The sequence below is a fragment of the Rhinatrema bivittatum genome, chromosome 12, assembly GCF_901001135.1.
Source record: "Rhinatrema bivittatum chromosome 12, aRhiBiv1.1, whole genome shotgun sequence".
Lineage (NCBI taxonomy): Eukaryota > Metazoa > Chordata > Amphibia > Gymnophiona > Rhinatrematidae > Rhinatrema > Rhinatrema bivittatum.
In genome coordinates this window covers 17,983,978-17,998,641 of record NC_042626.1, presented here as the reverse complement: position 1 = coordinate 17,998,641, position 14,664 = coordinate 17,983,978, and the positions used below count along the sequence as shown (strand labels likewise).

Sequence of the window (14,664 nt, the reverse complement as noted above, 5' to 3'; positions counted from 1 at the left end):
AGGCTCAGTACAGGAGGGGAGGGGAACAGAGGCATTGAGGCACGGCAGAGAATGGCATTAGCCACGGAGTATTTACAAACCAAAAGGATCAGCCTTATTATGCTCTGTGTGCTCAGGCTGCTTTATTGTTAAGTTATCATAGCCGATTGCTTTTGTTCTGTACAGTGCTGGGTACACGGACAGCTATAGAAATAATAATAATTTCCTATGTGACTACGTGATCTTGGTAGTCAGTGTGGGGTATGCTTCGAAGCACACACGAGACCAGCCCAACTTTCAGGCATAAGATACACACGCCCAAGTCGTCTTTGAAGATCAGGTTGCTAGACAGCTAAATCCATGCTCCTAATGTTGCAAAACGGGCTGCAATAGTTTTTTTTCCTTTTTGTTAAATTGTTTATTTAATAACATGAGGGACAGCATAACAAAGGCCATACTTAAAGGAGTAGTAAGCAGAGGGCACAAACTCTGCTCCTAGAACACCCCTAGAATGCAGGTGAATGTATGCAAATCTATGCAAATTATCAAAGATGGGATAGTTGGCAGGTACTTTTTGTCCACAGACTTTCAACGCTAAAGTCCGTGCATCTTTGCATTTTTTAAAAAAAATTCTTAGAAAAGTGCACGGGTTCAAACTCTCCCCGTCTCTGTGCACGTGGATTTATCGCGTGATCTTTAAAATCGGAAGTGTGTACGTAAATACCAAAACCGTTCCTCCGGACGCCTCTTTTTGTTCTGTGCACAAGAATGCACGTGAAATCGAGTTCGGTGCAAGACACGGCACATTTTCTGAAATGCCACGTGCGCTCACATAGAACTAGTTTTTATCCATGTGAAAATTCAGCCCCTAATGGAACTGCCCACACATTTTTAGGCAGCTGACAATCCACATTGAGCTCCTAGGAATGAGTTACGCGTGCGTTGCCTTATTTAAACACAAGTCCCAGCCCAGTGCCTCAGTTCTAATCCCTGCCTCTGCCACGCACTAAAATCCTCGGTGGGTGCTATCAATTTCCGGCCAAAGGACATTCGCCATCCCTGCTCCAGTCAGCAAGACACTATCCCTCCTATCTTAAATTAATTTAACCAGGGGCTCCAGGGAAGAACTGGAAACATCTGGAGGTTGAGGAGTGATTAAAGGTGGCGGCAAAGCTTTAATATGAAGAAAAAAACCACAAGGGGAAGTTGTGGTGAGGGGGCACAGAGAACCAGGGAGCTGATGGGATGAGATGGGGAATAGGGGAAGTGATCAAACCGTGCAAGGAAGCCTGAGGGGAGAGCAAGTGAAAGGATGGGATGGATGCACTGCCAGGAGAAACAGAGGAGCTGGTAATGCCTGTAAAGACTATGAATGAGACCTCATCTGGGACACTGTGCCCGGTTCTGGAGGCTGCACCTTCCCAGAGTAGAATCCGTCCAGGCAAGGATGGTGCCAAGCCTGCACTATAAGCATAATATACGCGCGTAACCCTTTAAAAACCCTCCTGCGCATAGGCTCGGCGGCACGCGCTAGCCCTGGGACGCGCGTATGTCCCGGGGCTTTGAAAAAGGGGCGGGAAGGGGGTGGGACTGTGGGTGTGGCGCAGGTCTGGGGGCGGGACCAAGGCCTCCAGCACAGAGGCTGTGCGGGGGATGGCGCGCCGGCAGCTGGCCGGCGCACACAAGTTACACCTGCCAGGTGTAACTCCTGAAACAAAGGTGGGGGCAGGGATTTAGGTAGGGCTGGGAGTGGGTTAGATAGGGGAAGGGGGGGGAGTGGGTGGGAACGGGGAAAGCCATCAGGGCTCCCCTAGGGCTCGGCGCGTGCACCCCCTTGCGCGCGCCGACCCCGGCAGCACGCGCATGTTATAAAATCGGGTGTATATTTGTGCGCGCCAGGTAGCACGCACAAATGTACCCCACGCGCTCTTCTTTAAAAATCTACCCCACTGTGTGCCCTAGATCAGTGGAGAGAGCGAGAGAGAGAGTGTGGTATGTTAGAGAACAAATGTTGAAAAGCAAACTTTTTTTCGGGGGTAGAAAAGAAGTTCTAGGACAAGGGGTCATGATACAAGGCTCGAGGGGGTAGAATCAGGAGGCGCATAAAGAATATTTCTTCACAGAAAGGGTGGAGGATGGGTAGAATAGTCTCCCAGGGGAGGCGCTGGGGAGCAAAATGGTACTGGATTTTGAGAAGACTCTGGCACGCAGGTGGCAGGGAAGCAAGGTCTTGTCGGACCTGCAGTATTTCAGCAGGAAAAAGGGAAATCGACAGACTGAACGGGCCTGGAAGTCTTTATCTGCTGTTGAGTTTCTATGTACAAGGGCACCGTACACCACAGCAGATGCAAGGCAGGCCCTCGTACGTGGCTTGTCTGCATCGCTCACAGAGCCATCAGCAGTTATGGGCCCTTTGCATTTTTACTGAGATCGTATTGATCTGATTATTAGCAACAGTAGCATGGGATAGACTTAGTTTTTGGGTACTTGCCAGGTTCTTATGGCTTGGATTGGCCACTGTTGGAAACAGGATGCTGGGCTTGATGGACCCTTGGTCTGACCCAGTATGGCAATTTCTTATGCTCTTAAGGGAGAGCGGCTCTCCAGAGCTGAACACAGATCTACTAAGTCCAATATAAAGGTGTCACCTACAGCTTCTTCACCTTTATTTCTATGAAGGCAAGTGGACTAACATAGCAACAGTGCTGTGCTGTGTATTATGCTAACATTGGAATAAAACATAATTGAACATAAAACAAAAACCTTGGCACTTATTCACAGGGAGACCCTGATACTAACCAAGAGACTCTGCCACTATCGCAGGAAGACCCTGTCATTGAAACAGGGAGACCTCTCTGTTACAACAGACTTATCGCTATAACCAGGGTCCCCCATAACCGTCACAAGGGAGACTGCAGAGACCACTGTAACCACTATGATCTCTCCCGGTGTAAGGCCACAGGGAGAAAGGATAGAGCCAGATGCTGTACACAGTCCAGAGCTGCTCTCTGGAGAGACACAGCGAGCAGAGAGAGGACTTGGCTCCCTGGGGAACGTGAGCCAGGGGTTAGCTTGACCCAACCGGCTTCGCTCGGCTACTCAGCAGTGAGACAGTTACACCGAGTAATATCAGACAGAAGCAGGCCTGCCGAACGAGGAACAAGGCCAAGGAACAAGGGTGTGTACGCTGAGGAGTCAAACTCAGCATGTGTAGGGATCGACTTGTGCATCGCGCAAATAAATGGCCAGTTCATTTGTTTAAATGAACGAAAACCTTTCGTTGCCAGATTTGAGGGAGTCGCTTATGCTGATAGCACACACCTGCCAATAAATTGGGGGATGTTGGCACACACACATCAAGGGGATCTGTCAAATGATGATCTGGTAACTCTACCACTAGGCACCGGCAGCCACATAATGAACACAGCAGAGTAACATGGCTCTCACAGTGTAAAAGAACAGAAGAGCAAATACTGAAGTGGCATATGGGATTTTGTGAGCAAAGGTCATGGAAATTGTGTGTCTCTCACTGATTCTCCGTGTGACCTTGGGCAAGTGACTCTATCTCCTGTTACTTCAGTTACCCACTATAAGCTCCATGAGGCAGGAACCTATTATACTAACATGAAATTTGCTGTACAGCGACCTGAATCAGGGTATTTTATAAATGGCTAAAAAAAATAAATAAAATACAGATTCTGATGCAATCTGTGCAGAAAGTGATTAGAGGACTAGGCAAAACCAGAGATTTGCTGAATTAATGGAAAACGGCCTTCAAGTAGCATCACAGCTGTGCCGAGAGCCCAGCTCCCCAGCATCAGGAGCAGGTTAAGCCAGTCCTGACTGCATCGATGGACTTCTCTGAGAACAACCTAAACTATAAATCCATTCATGCCATAGAGTAAAACTAGGCTCAGCCAGTTGGTAAAAATGGGGCCAATTAGTTACCCTACAGTCCAGCATGGATCTGACTTTCCAGATGTTTTTATTGTTCCTTTGCTTCATCTTCCAGTGGATGAAACCTTGTTATAGAATCCACCATTTGGAAGCTAAGAACTTCCGATGGTATACATTGAGGTTACAACCAAGCTGATCTTCCTGTTAAGCCATTTTTTTTTCTCCAGTGAATGTGTACAAGGAAGAATGTTATTGCCAGAAAAGTGAGTCAATACATGCAGTGAGCGACAGGGCAGACAAAGTGACTCACGCACACAGCAGACATGCCAACATTTCACTGCTTCTTCCAGATGGAAATCTAGGTGACGGGGGGAGATACGTAGCTAGCGCTGATTCACATGGGGTGTGAGGACATTTCGGAAGAAGGAAGAATCATCATGAGGACTGGCTCAGAATTTTCCTGAAGGAAAATTGGTCCTTACCTGCTAATTATCGTTCCCGTTGTACCACAGATAATTATTTATCTTCTTGTTTTTGTTAATCCCTTCAGACTGCAGGTTCTGCACCACCTTCCATCTGTTGGGGACAGAGAAATACTGAGGGACTGCAGGTGGCAAACCAGGTTAAGTGGCAGTGTCAGTAAAATGTTCTCTGTCTCCACCTGCTGGCGGGGAGGCAAAGCCCAGGAGTCTGGACTGATCTGGGTACGTACAGGGAATGGGAGTTAATACTCAGCCCTGCCCTGAAGCGAGCTAATTCCAGGAATTTCCTGCAAGGAACGGATATAAATAAAATCCCCACAACTTCCTGGTGACTCTAAAAGTAGTATCTTGCTAACTGCCAAAAGGACTAATTAAGAAAAAGCCAACAGGGTAGTTGGGCAGAGAAGATGTCTCTCTATAAAGCTTCCAAATGTTTAGCAATGTAAACTTTTGAGAATATTATAGACTCTTATTCAGGAAGGGCTGTTTTTCAATGTTTCTTTCAACTCAAAGCTCTGGGAAGTTTAAATCTGGGTCCCCAGCGCCATGTGGGGTGACAGCTGGAGAGAAAGGCCTAACCTCAACTCCAGGGAGGGCACATCTGGAGACAATGCACTGCTGGAGACAGCAGAGCTGGAAGAGGCTGCCACGCGGAAAAGAAGGAAGCGATGATTCAGCATTTCATGTCCAGCTGATTTCATAATGACTGATATGCCATCCTGTCCGTCCCCTCACGTGCCAGCACAAGGAAGAGGTGAGAGGAGGAGATGGAAGCTGAGGGACATGGGCCGTTCTCCCAGGCCCCAAACCCTGCCGGCACAAATTCCTCCATCCCAGCAGCGCCGCCGTAAAAGTGCTGTGCTGCAAACTTTGAACACGAAAGGTGAGAAACTGAGCTGTTAATATTAGGTCTGCCTTAAAAGGCCCACCCCAGTGCTGCTGCTGGAGTATGAGAGAGTGTTCCTCCCTCAGTGACACCTGCTGCTCAGCCACAGCGCAAGACTGGAAATACGTGAGACACCCCCCCCCCCCCCCATGTTACATTATCCCCTGCTGCCCCGCACTGTGTCGTGTTATCCAAGCCACAGCAACCTGAGCCTCACCGTGCCCACAATGTCCCAGACTGCCTCACGCTGCAGCGCTCTGGGCCTTTATTTTATTTCAGATTCTCCAAACGAACAACTCAAAAGAGATCTACGACAGTTAAAAATCAACATTTTCACTTTTCCATAAAATTCAGAAACCTATGACAGTAACATTTTTATCATCCACGCGCTAACCGCCAGCCGAATCGATTACTGCGGTTCCCTGTACAGTGGCATCTCACAATTCGGTGCACGGCGCCTCCGGCTCCTGCAAAGGACTGCCGTGAGAGTTCTGCTAGGAGCAAAAGCAACTGAACACATCAGGCCTATGCTACATCAATTTCTCTGGCTGCCACTGCCTTGTCTTCAAACGCCTGAAGGGACAGGCCCCCGAATTACCCCTCCCATCTTCTCTCCCCTCACGGGGACTGTGCTCCTCCCAACCGGCTCTTCTTTCCTCTCCTCCACTGACTGCCGCCAGCTCGTCCTCCGTGCTTTCAGTTGCTACGCACCAAAACCTTGGAACAAACTACCAGTAATCCTGCGCCTGAAGCCAAGCTGCCGTAAATTCAGAAAACAAAGAAAGGCATGGCTTTTCCACCCAGGCCTTCCCCTAGTCCCGGCCCAGCTACCTGAACTCCTGTCGAGGGACTGTGCTATATGCAACAGGGCCACAACTGGGTCTAAACTATTCGCAGAGGGATCTCCCATGCTGGGTTCCGATGCTACCCTAATTTGCATATTCTGATTGATTGTAAGCTATTCAAAGGCCACTGTTCATTTAAATTTATTGTAATCTGCCTTGAGACCAACTTGGGGGAAAGGCAGAATATTTATTTATTATTTTATTTATTTAAAAACTTTTATATACCGCTTCTACAATGAAAGGTAGATCGAAGCGGTTTACAAAAATATACATTCATAATAAGGACATAAACACAAAATAGGATAAAACTGAACAAGTCATAAAATTAATAAAAGCAAAAGCCTGTGCTACCCCATGCCACCTCACACCCCAGGCATCCAGTATCAACTCATGTTAAATTATCCGATGCTGTCTCATACTACAGTACCCTGTGTCACATTACCCCATACCACCTAACATCACAGCCCCTTGTGTCACCCTAGATCACATTTCCCCATACTATCTCAGGAGAGAGCAGGGGGTTAACCAAATTTAAAAAGAACAAGCAAACAATAACAGCACTTCGGTGATTTATTACTGGTTCACACTTTCACATCCTTTAATTACTACGTCAGAAAGCTGTCTTGGTTTTTGGTATCTGAATTCTGACCACTTTAATTTTCCACCACAAGCAACCAGCGCGCCTTCTCACCATAGCAATTAGTGTTCCCTCATACCACAGCAACAAATGCCACTGCACGTCACAGCGACCAGTGTTACCCTCATAGCAGCCAATACCACTTCATAGCAAAGCAACCACAGCCATCTCACACCTTAACAACCAGGGCTATTTCTCACCACAGCCACGCAGTGCCAGCTCTCACTATAGGAATCAGCGCTACCTCACACCATAGCAACCAGGGTTATTTCACGCTATATAGCAACTAGCGTTTTTCCATAGCAACCAATGTTACCTCATACCACAGCAACCAGTACCACCCTACATCTTAACATAGGGAACATTTCTAGGAGAGCCCAGAGTTTGCTGGAATGCCTTCAGCGATGGTCAGATTGAAAAGATACATTTTCAAAAAGGTAGGATCTTGGTAGTGTTCTAATGTTATCCTTTCACATGGTGGTGGCCTGGGTTTCGTTCTCTTTTTGAATATACATACATAAAGAAGATGGAGTATTAGTGTGCTGAGCTACAATGACCAGCCTTCATTTACAGTAAGAGTTTTCGTGGCAGGAAGTCGGAACAGCCACTCCAGTCACTCTGTTCCGCATGTCCTCTGAATTTGGTTAACTTGGTGGGGGTCACAGCAGGACTGTCCACGTCCCAGTTCGCGCCCCAAAAAGCCTAAGTCCCACCCCTTTAAAAAAAAAAAAACCTTGCAGATGTGCGTGCAGTGGGAGATACGTGCGTATCCGCTCGGCACGCGCAAGTCCAGCTTATTCGCGCATCCCCTAATTAACACGTGCGCTGGGCTTTTAAAATTCACTTTTAAGAGTATAGACACCCTTAAATAATCTTATTCTCCCTCTATCTTCCTCTTTCCTCACATCCTATCACTTGCTTGTTTTTCTTTTTCCTCTTGCTCTGTTCTCCTTCCTCTTGTTTTCTCTATCACTTTGCTGTTCTCCCTCTCTTTCTCACTCCGTTCAGACTTGTTCCTTCTTAGAACATGTGCTGTTAAGAAGAGCTAAGTTTTTCCTAAGATGAATTGTGGCTTTTTTTTAGCCCCCCATCTCCGAGTCAGAAACTTACTCCTAGACCTGTGCTATGTGAAGGGGGGAGATATTTCCTACATTAGCCTGGATCAGGAGCTAAAAGACTGGCAACTCAGTTCATCCTCTGCTGCCGGTGGCTAAGGTTCTAGCTATACCAATAATTACAGCTACAGAGAAAAATAGCTGGCATGCTTCCTGTACCTATGAAGTCAATAGTCTGTCTCTAACCAGCCAGAAGAGTCTGTCCCTTCCCATGGCCAGTGCTCCCTGTACATTCAAAGTCAGCACTTCCTGTCCCTACACAGCCATTACTCCCTGATTCTTTCATTCCTCCACAGCCAATGTCATCAGTCCCTGCACAGTCAGAGCACCTTGTTCTTAGGCAGCCAGTGCTCCCTGTATCTATGCAATCAACAGAGTCCAGCCCTGAGAAGCCCACCCTCTCTGTTACTACCTCAGACAGCTCTCCCTATCCCATCTCCTCACCATGGCCAGAGTTCCCTGCTCCCACCGCCCTATCCTTAGCACGGACAGCCCTCTCTCTCTCTGTCCCTATCATTGTCAGCATTCTCCCATTGTCCCTGCAGGGACAACAAAGTCTGTCACTTCACACCCGTGTGCCTTCCCCTACACAATCAGCATTGTCCCTGCACACAAAGCACAGTCTGTCTCTTCACACCCCTTCCCCTACACAATCCCTTCGGTCTGTCTCTGCACAGCCAAGTATCCCAGTATGGAGATATGCCCAGCTTCCAGCTGCAGCCCTATTCTGGCTGGTCACACCCCTGCGCACACAGGTCTGTGTGCCCCATGGTCAGTGTGCCCTCTCTGCTTGGCAGCTTTCTGCATAAGGCTGTCTGTGTGCGTCTAGGTAAGAGCTGGGGTGCGTGGGGAGCGCAGGGAAAGGAGGCTGCAGGGATGGCTGTGGTGTCTGGGGCTTGAGTAGAAGAGGCATCGTCAGCACTTTTATACTCTTCCTATGCTATCTCATTCGCAGGGGGCAGGCCCAGGTGCAACGGAGACCCCCACCACCTCCCGCACTTTGGCCGTACGTGACCGCGAGGCGTCGTGCATCGGAATGGCGCTTTCCGGTGCCCGACTTGAAGCCACGCCGCCACCGTGTCACACGAAGCGCTTCCGCCTGGAATCCGACGCTTACACGCTGAGCAAACTGCAGACAGCAGACGGCGCGTGCCGTGACGCGCCAGGGCACGCGGGGCCCGGCGAGCAAGGGAAGGGCGGCGACGTCCCTGCCGAATCAGCAAGCACCCCCATTGGTCAGACGACCGTCATGTGATCACGCGCCGCCAAGGACACACAGGCCCCGACCAATGGGAGGGCCGCTTTAATAACGTCACGTGGCTGAGGGTTTAAGCGACTTCTGGTTGTTGTTTTTATTTCAAAAGCTGTAACGGGGGCGGTTTGGTTTATAATGGCGGTTTATAAAAGCTGAGGCGCGCTCCGTTTCATTACCGTGCTATTCAGTCCTTCTGCTTCTTTGAGCTTGTGGCAGTGCCATCGGAACAAGGCCGGGATCTGACACCGGCGAGCGGCGAGCCTGCCTCCGCAACGATCCGCGAGTTTTGTTTTTATTTATTTCTCCCCCCCCCCCCCCACTAACGCTCCTGACCGGGACATCCTCCGGATCCCACATCCAGTCATTAAGGACTAAATTGACCCCTAGCAGGAGCTGTGAGCGTTGCTTTCCACAGCATCCCAGCCTGCGCCAGAAATCAAGCCCAGATTTTGCCTCGTGGCGAACGGACTGGCTCCCTTTTTATATTCCTGGTTTTTCCCCTCTGCATGCATGGACTTGTAGTTTTGCTTCTCTTAGAAAAAGGGGAACCAGAACTCCATACATATAATGGAGTAAAACCAGGACTGGATTTGTCAAGATCACTTTATAAAGTGATATTTGGCTGGAGCTTCAGTATTTGTCCGACATTTCTCTGGAGTTCTGTTTTCTGTCACCTCAGATCCGATCAATGTTTATTGGCTTGAGGTGGCAGAAGAGAATATTCTGGTTTATCTGATGCATGGTGATTATTTTAGTTTTTATATTTGTTGTATTTATTGTCTATATTTGTTTATTTTTATTGCTATCTACTTTGCAGTGTAAACAAAGCGGAAAATCGAGTTTGAATAAATAAATAGAGCTACCGCCTGCTAATACTCCAGTCTAGGTAGTAATCACTCTTAAGAGTTGTGACTAAAGGACTTCCAGGAGGGCAATATGAACACTGGCACTAGGGCCATTTCAAAATAGGGTTAGCAGGGACAGGCTGGGTCAGTCCTAGTTTTGCCCCATTGCATTGATGGACTTGTAGTCCTGTTCTTACAGAAACTGGGGGCCTGATATTCAAAACACATTCAACACTCGATAGCAAGATAAATAAACCTGCTCATTGGCAAGTCTAGTTATTTGGCTAAGTTAGATTTGCCAATAAGTTATTTGGCTAAGGCCGAATATTGTCAGCTGGATAACTTATCCGGCTAAGTAGTGTTGCCTGATCCACTCATTGCCTATCGCTTAGCTGGTCAATTTGTGCGCAGGTAATGGTCGAATCCAGATGGCGCTACTTAGCTGGATAAGTTATCCAGCAAATTGACGATATTCAGCTTTAGCCAGATAACTTATTTGGCTAAGTTAGACCTGCCACCGAGCAGGTTTAACTTAACCGGATATAACTTATCCAGTTAAGTAGCGGCTTATACACATATTCAGTGGCATAGCCGTGGCGCTGGATATCCCTTGTAACTTGGAGCTAAATTTTACTATGTCGCAGGGCTCCCTGAATCGTGCGCTAATGGGGGCGGGCCTGTGAAAGCCGGCAGCAATTGCACCAATAGCGCCATCATAAAAGGTGGTGCTTTTGGGCGCGAAATAGGCATTGAAAAGGGTTCTTACCTTTTCGCTGTCTGCGATGTCCTCGCGACATCCGCCCCGACGACTCTTGTTCCGGTCTTGACGCCGCCCCCATTTAGTGATCGCACGCAAAAAGGGACTTTTCACGTGCGATCGCTTTGGAAAATAACCCCCTTAGCTGGATAAGTCATATCTGGCTAAGTTAAATATGCAGGCAGCTTTGAATATTGGGCCCATGTAGTACAAGTCCATAGATCGAACAGAGCAAAACCAGGACTGACACATCCCGTCTCTGGTGGCCTGGAGCTATCCAGTATCCTATTAAAAACCCTTTTACAAGCCAAATGTTCTTACAATAGTTATTAATTTCATAGTGGGAACATATTGGACTGTGGAAAGCAGAACAAAAGAACATATAAACAGAATACCTATAGTTTCTACAATACTCCATAAAGAGAAGCTACATACATGATGCTACAGAGTTAGAGAATGAGTTAGGCTAACAGCAGACCAGAGGCCCATCAAGTTGCCTAACTGCTCTCTAGGGAGATGAAGGCAAAACAAACCCTGTGCGCTTGCAGCCAGTTCTGCAGCAGAGAAAAAGAAATCTCCAAGTAGGATGATTTGTTTAAAATCTCTGGTTCAGCACCTTTCCCTGCCATACAGCCGTATCATCACACCCACCAACATTTTCCTCCAAAGCCTTGTCCAGAGGTGGTGTTTGGAGTATTTTTTTATGGGTGGACAGCAGAGAAATAAAATGCCAGCAGACAGCTGGTGTGGGAGCCTCTGGTTTGCACAGTGGGGAGTAATCAGCGTTCCCTGAAGCTGTAAAAAAGCAGGTGGGGAGGAAGGCAAGATAACCAAGGTATCCCAGCCTCAGGGATGCCACCGATCTCCTGCTCTCATTGCTGGAAGAAACACTCGGTGGAGGGATCTGGAACACTGTTTCTGTAAAAGGGGTGGGTGAGAGGGAATTGGGGAGTGCATAAAGAAAGGTCTGGCGCTGGAAGGTATTATACACCTTGCCAGCAAAATTGTTCAGTGTCCAGAACCTCCCCCTCCCAGGCTTGTCCATCGATCCCTGCTTCCTTACAGCCTCCATGGAAACAAATATCCAGCCCACTGAGGTTTCCGCAGCCACTTTAATAGCAGGACCTGGGGATCCCTTAATAAACCTGTTCAGATTCAAGATTGGATCTTCACATTTCTTATCTCGGATTTACTTAGATGAGCAACATTAGCCATGATCCAGTCTGAGTCCATTGGGATTTCTTTTCTTGTTATTGTTCTTAAATTCTGGATGTGTGCAGATTGATTTGGATTTGTTTGAAAAAGACCCAGATTTGAAGTATCAGAAGACAGCCCGACCCTTCCAATGTAGGACTGAATCCATGAATACTCATAGCCAAGTCAGCCAAATCTAGAGATCTGGGAGCAGTGGCAGATGATTGGGTTAATTCAAGTCATTTATGGTCTGACCTAGTTTGATTTTGGGCATCTAGTTCCCTCTCATGTTATTTTGAGGGTTTACATTTAAATAGTTCTCCCACTTCTGTTTCACAGCAGGGACATAAAAGCACAGGATCCACCACGGAATACAATTTCTCCACTGTGGGTCTTTAACATCAATTCTCTCCTTGTGCAAAATGGCAGCTCCCTGGGTCTTGTCTCTTCATATAATGTAGATAGCAGCAGCCCCCCTCCTCCCCTCCCCTCCGAATCTTAAATCATTCTGAGCCACCAAGTTCCCCCTGAATATTATTTATTGCTGCTGCTCAGGATTCTTACCACAATATACTACGGGAAGATTAAGGTTGTCCTTACAATAAAGTTGTATTTATTTGTCAACTAACACCAAAGTCCTCTATAGTATAAGAAGGGGTCCTGATTAGACAGGGTCCTAATAGTACAACTGAGAATTGTGAAGCTAAATTAGTTGGATGGATGGGTAGGCTAGCTAGGCCGTACAATTTTTTTTCTACATCGCGTCTCTTTGTTTCTGTGAGCTGAGACTCACCAGAGGGTTCCCCCTTATCTCCAAAAATCACTGGGCATCAGCTGCTCTGTGAAGGCGCTGAATAAATTATAGTCTCTTTTCGTATCAAACTTGGTGCCCACCATGCCATGATGATGATTATTATTTATTCATGTTTGTAAAGTACAAAATCCTGCAAAGTGCTCAGTGTGGTGAACAAACATAGAAAAATCATTACAAAAATCCAAATATAAAATAAAGTTATTACATAGCACCTCTAAGAATGTAAATAAATATGACAAACTATAAATCATACAACTGCATCAAGAAAATGCTAGAATTAATGGGGAGGTGGTAGGTGGATATCAAGCCGCTGAAGAGGGAGTAAAAGAGAACTCTCCACAGACTGAAACAGCACACGATGGAACACGACCCATATTACAGCACGAAACAGAATATCACTGAACAAGATAACACATCAGGATATGAAAGAGCACATCATAAAACAGCATGTCATGATATAAGACAGCTTGGCACGGAATGTGGCAGCACATCGTGATATGAGAGAGCATGTTCCGAATGGGGCTGCGTAACTCAGAAAGGAACAGCTCAGCATGAGACGGGGGGAAAACCAGACCAAGCAAAGAGAAAACCCCTTCTCAGAAACTATATTAAAGCCTCTCTCACCTGCTCGGAGAGCACTAGGACGATGGGTTTTCAGTCGATGTGCCAGTCCGGCTTGGGGGGCAGTGGGCACGGATGGATGGCCTCCCCCGTCTCTTCTCAGCCGGGCATCAAGGGCAGCAGGGGCACAGGAGCCGGTGAGCTGCTGGGGGAGGGAGCTCTCGCTCACGGCTGTGGCTCGTAGTGATGCCAGCGCTAGGGTGGGCAGGGGCACCTGCCTGCACTGTCTGTCACACGGCAGAAAGGGCTGGAGTTGCCCTCTGATCCTGACACCTGCTGTGCCCACTTGCTCACAAGGAGAGGTTCTCCCAGGGAGAGATGCTGCAGGTGGATTGACAGCAGCACTGCAGGCTCTGGGGTAAGTGCCACGTAAACCCTTGTCCTTCCGACTCCCAGCAGAGAAAGTGTTCTCAGAATGGACTTTCCTGGGTTATATATGATCCTTCCCTATTTACCTGAACAAACACCAAAGTGCCTGCTTACCTCAGTTGAAGGTGTTTGAGTATCCCAGCCCAGATTTAACTCTTTCAGCACCGATTACTTCTCTGGCACAGATGCAGAGCATGACATATAAATTCACCGATCTGCACACACATGATTATGTAGGTGTATAGAAAATATACAGCATTTGCTAATGCCCAGTCCAACTTATTCACTCAGCTTCACCAAAATCACCCACCCTTCTGCTGACACCTGGGGCAGCAGACTAATACCCCAGCAGCCACAAAAGCTACCAAGTACACATGTTTCTGCAAGTAGACTCCAAGTCAATCCTGGCTTTCTGCTTCCCCCTTTGTAATGCTTTTTGGTACCTGTGGTACTGATCAGAAATGGAAGCAGCAGAACTCTGAGGATGTGAGTGGATGCAAGCAGTCTTTCGGGCAACAAGGTGACATCCTACCCAGAAGCCTTGGGGGCACAAGCATGACAGTGTGAATATACAGGGCTTTGGAATGGAATTCACTAGGTGAAAGCAGCATCAGCTTGTGAATACTGTATTCTGCCATGCACTTTTACTGGAAGCCCTCAGAACAGTTTGACTTTCACACTCTACACTTATCCTGCTAGGACCTGCATCAGTTCCAGAAGCCTTAGAAACATTCAGCAAAATAGAACAGTAAAAATGATAATTCCCCTTGGTCCAGTCACAAATAATCTGGAAGTAGAAAAGAACCTAACTGCAGATCCTCAGAAAAAAGTCTTGTACCACCACAGTAATAATCACCAGGGTAAATGCTATTGCTTTGAAGCTGCCACCGCCGCCATGTTTAAAAAAAAAAAAAAAAAAAAAAAAAGCCATCCGGTCCTGCAAACCCTGAAAAAAGACCCCACTCAAT

The 14,664-nt window shown here is 47.4% G+C and overlaps 1 protein-coding gene across 2 annotated transcripts in view; it reads right to left on the bottom strand.

The window, feature by feature from the left end:
* The window catches only part of SPDEF (SAM pointed domain containing ETS transcription factor), a 48,428-nt gene extending 34,666 nt beyond the window's left edge, over positions 1-13,762 (bottom strand). The window contains exon 1 of one of the 2 annotated variants that reach the window (XM_029573012.1): positions 13,331-13,762. The gene's annotated coding sequence lies outside the window, so the exon portion shown is untranslated. Of the gene's footprint in view, positions 1-11,349; positions 11,509-13,330 lie in introns of those variants that run through there. The other variant, XM_029573013.1, reaches the window with a different exon arrangement.
* Between the last annotated feature and the right edge of the window lie 902 nt (positions 13,763-14,664).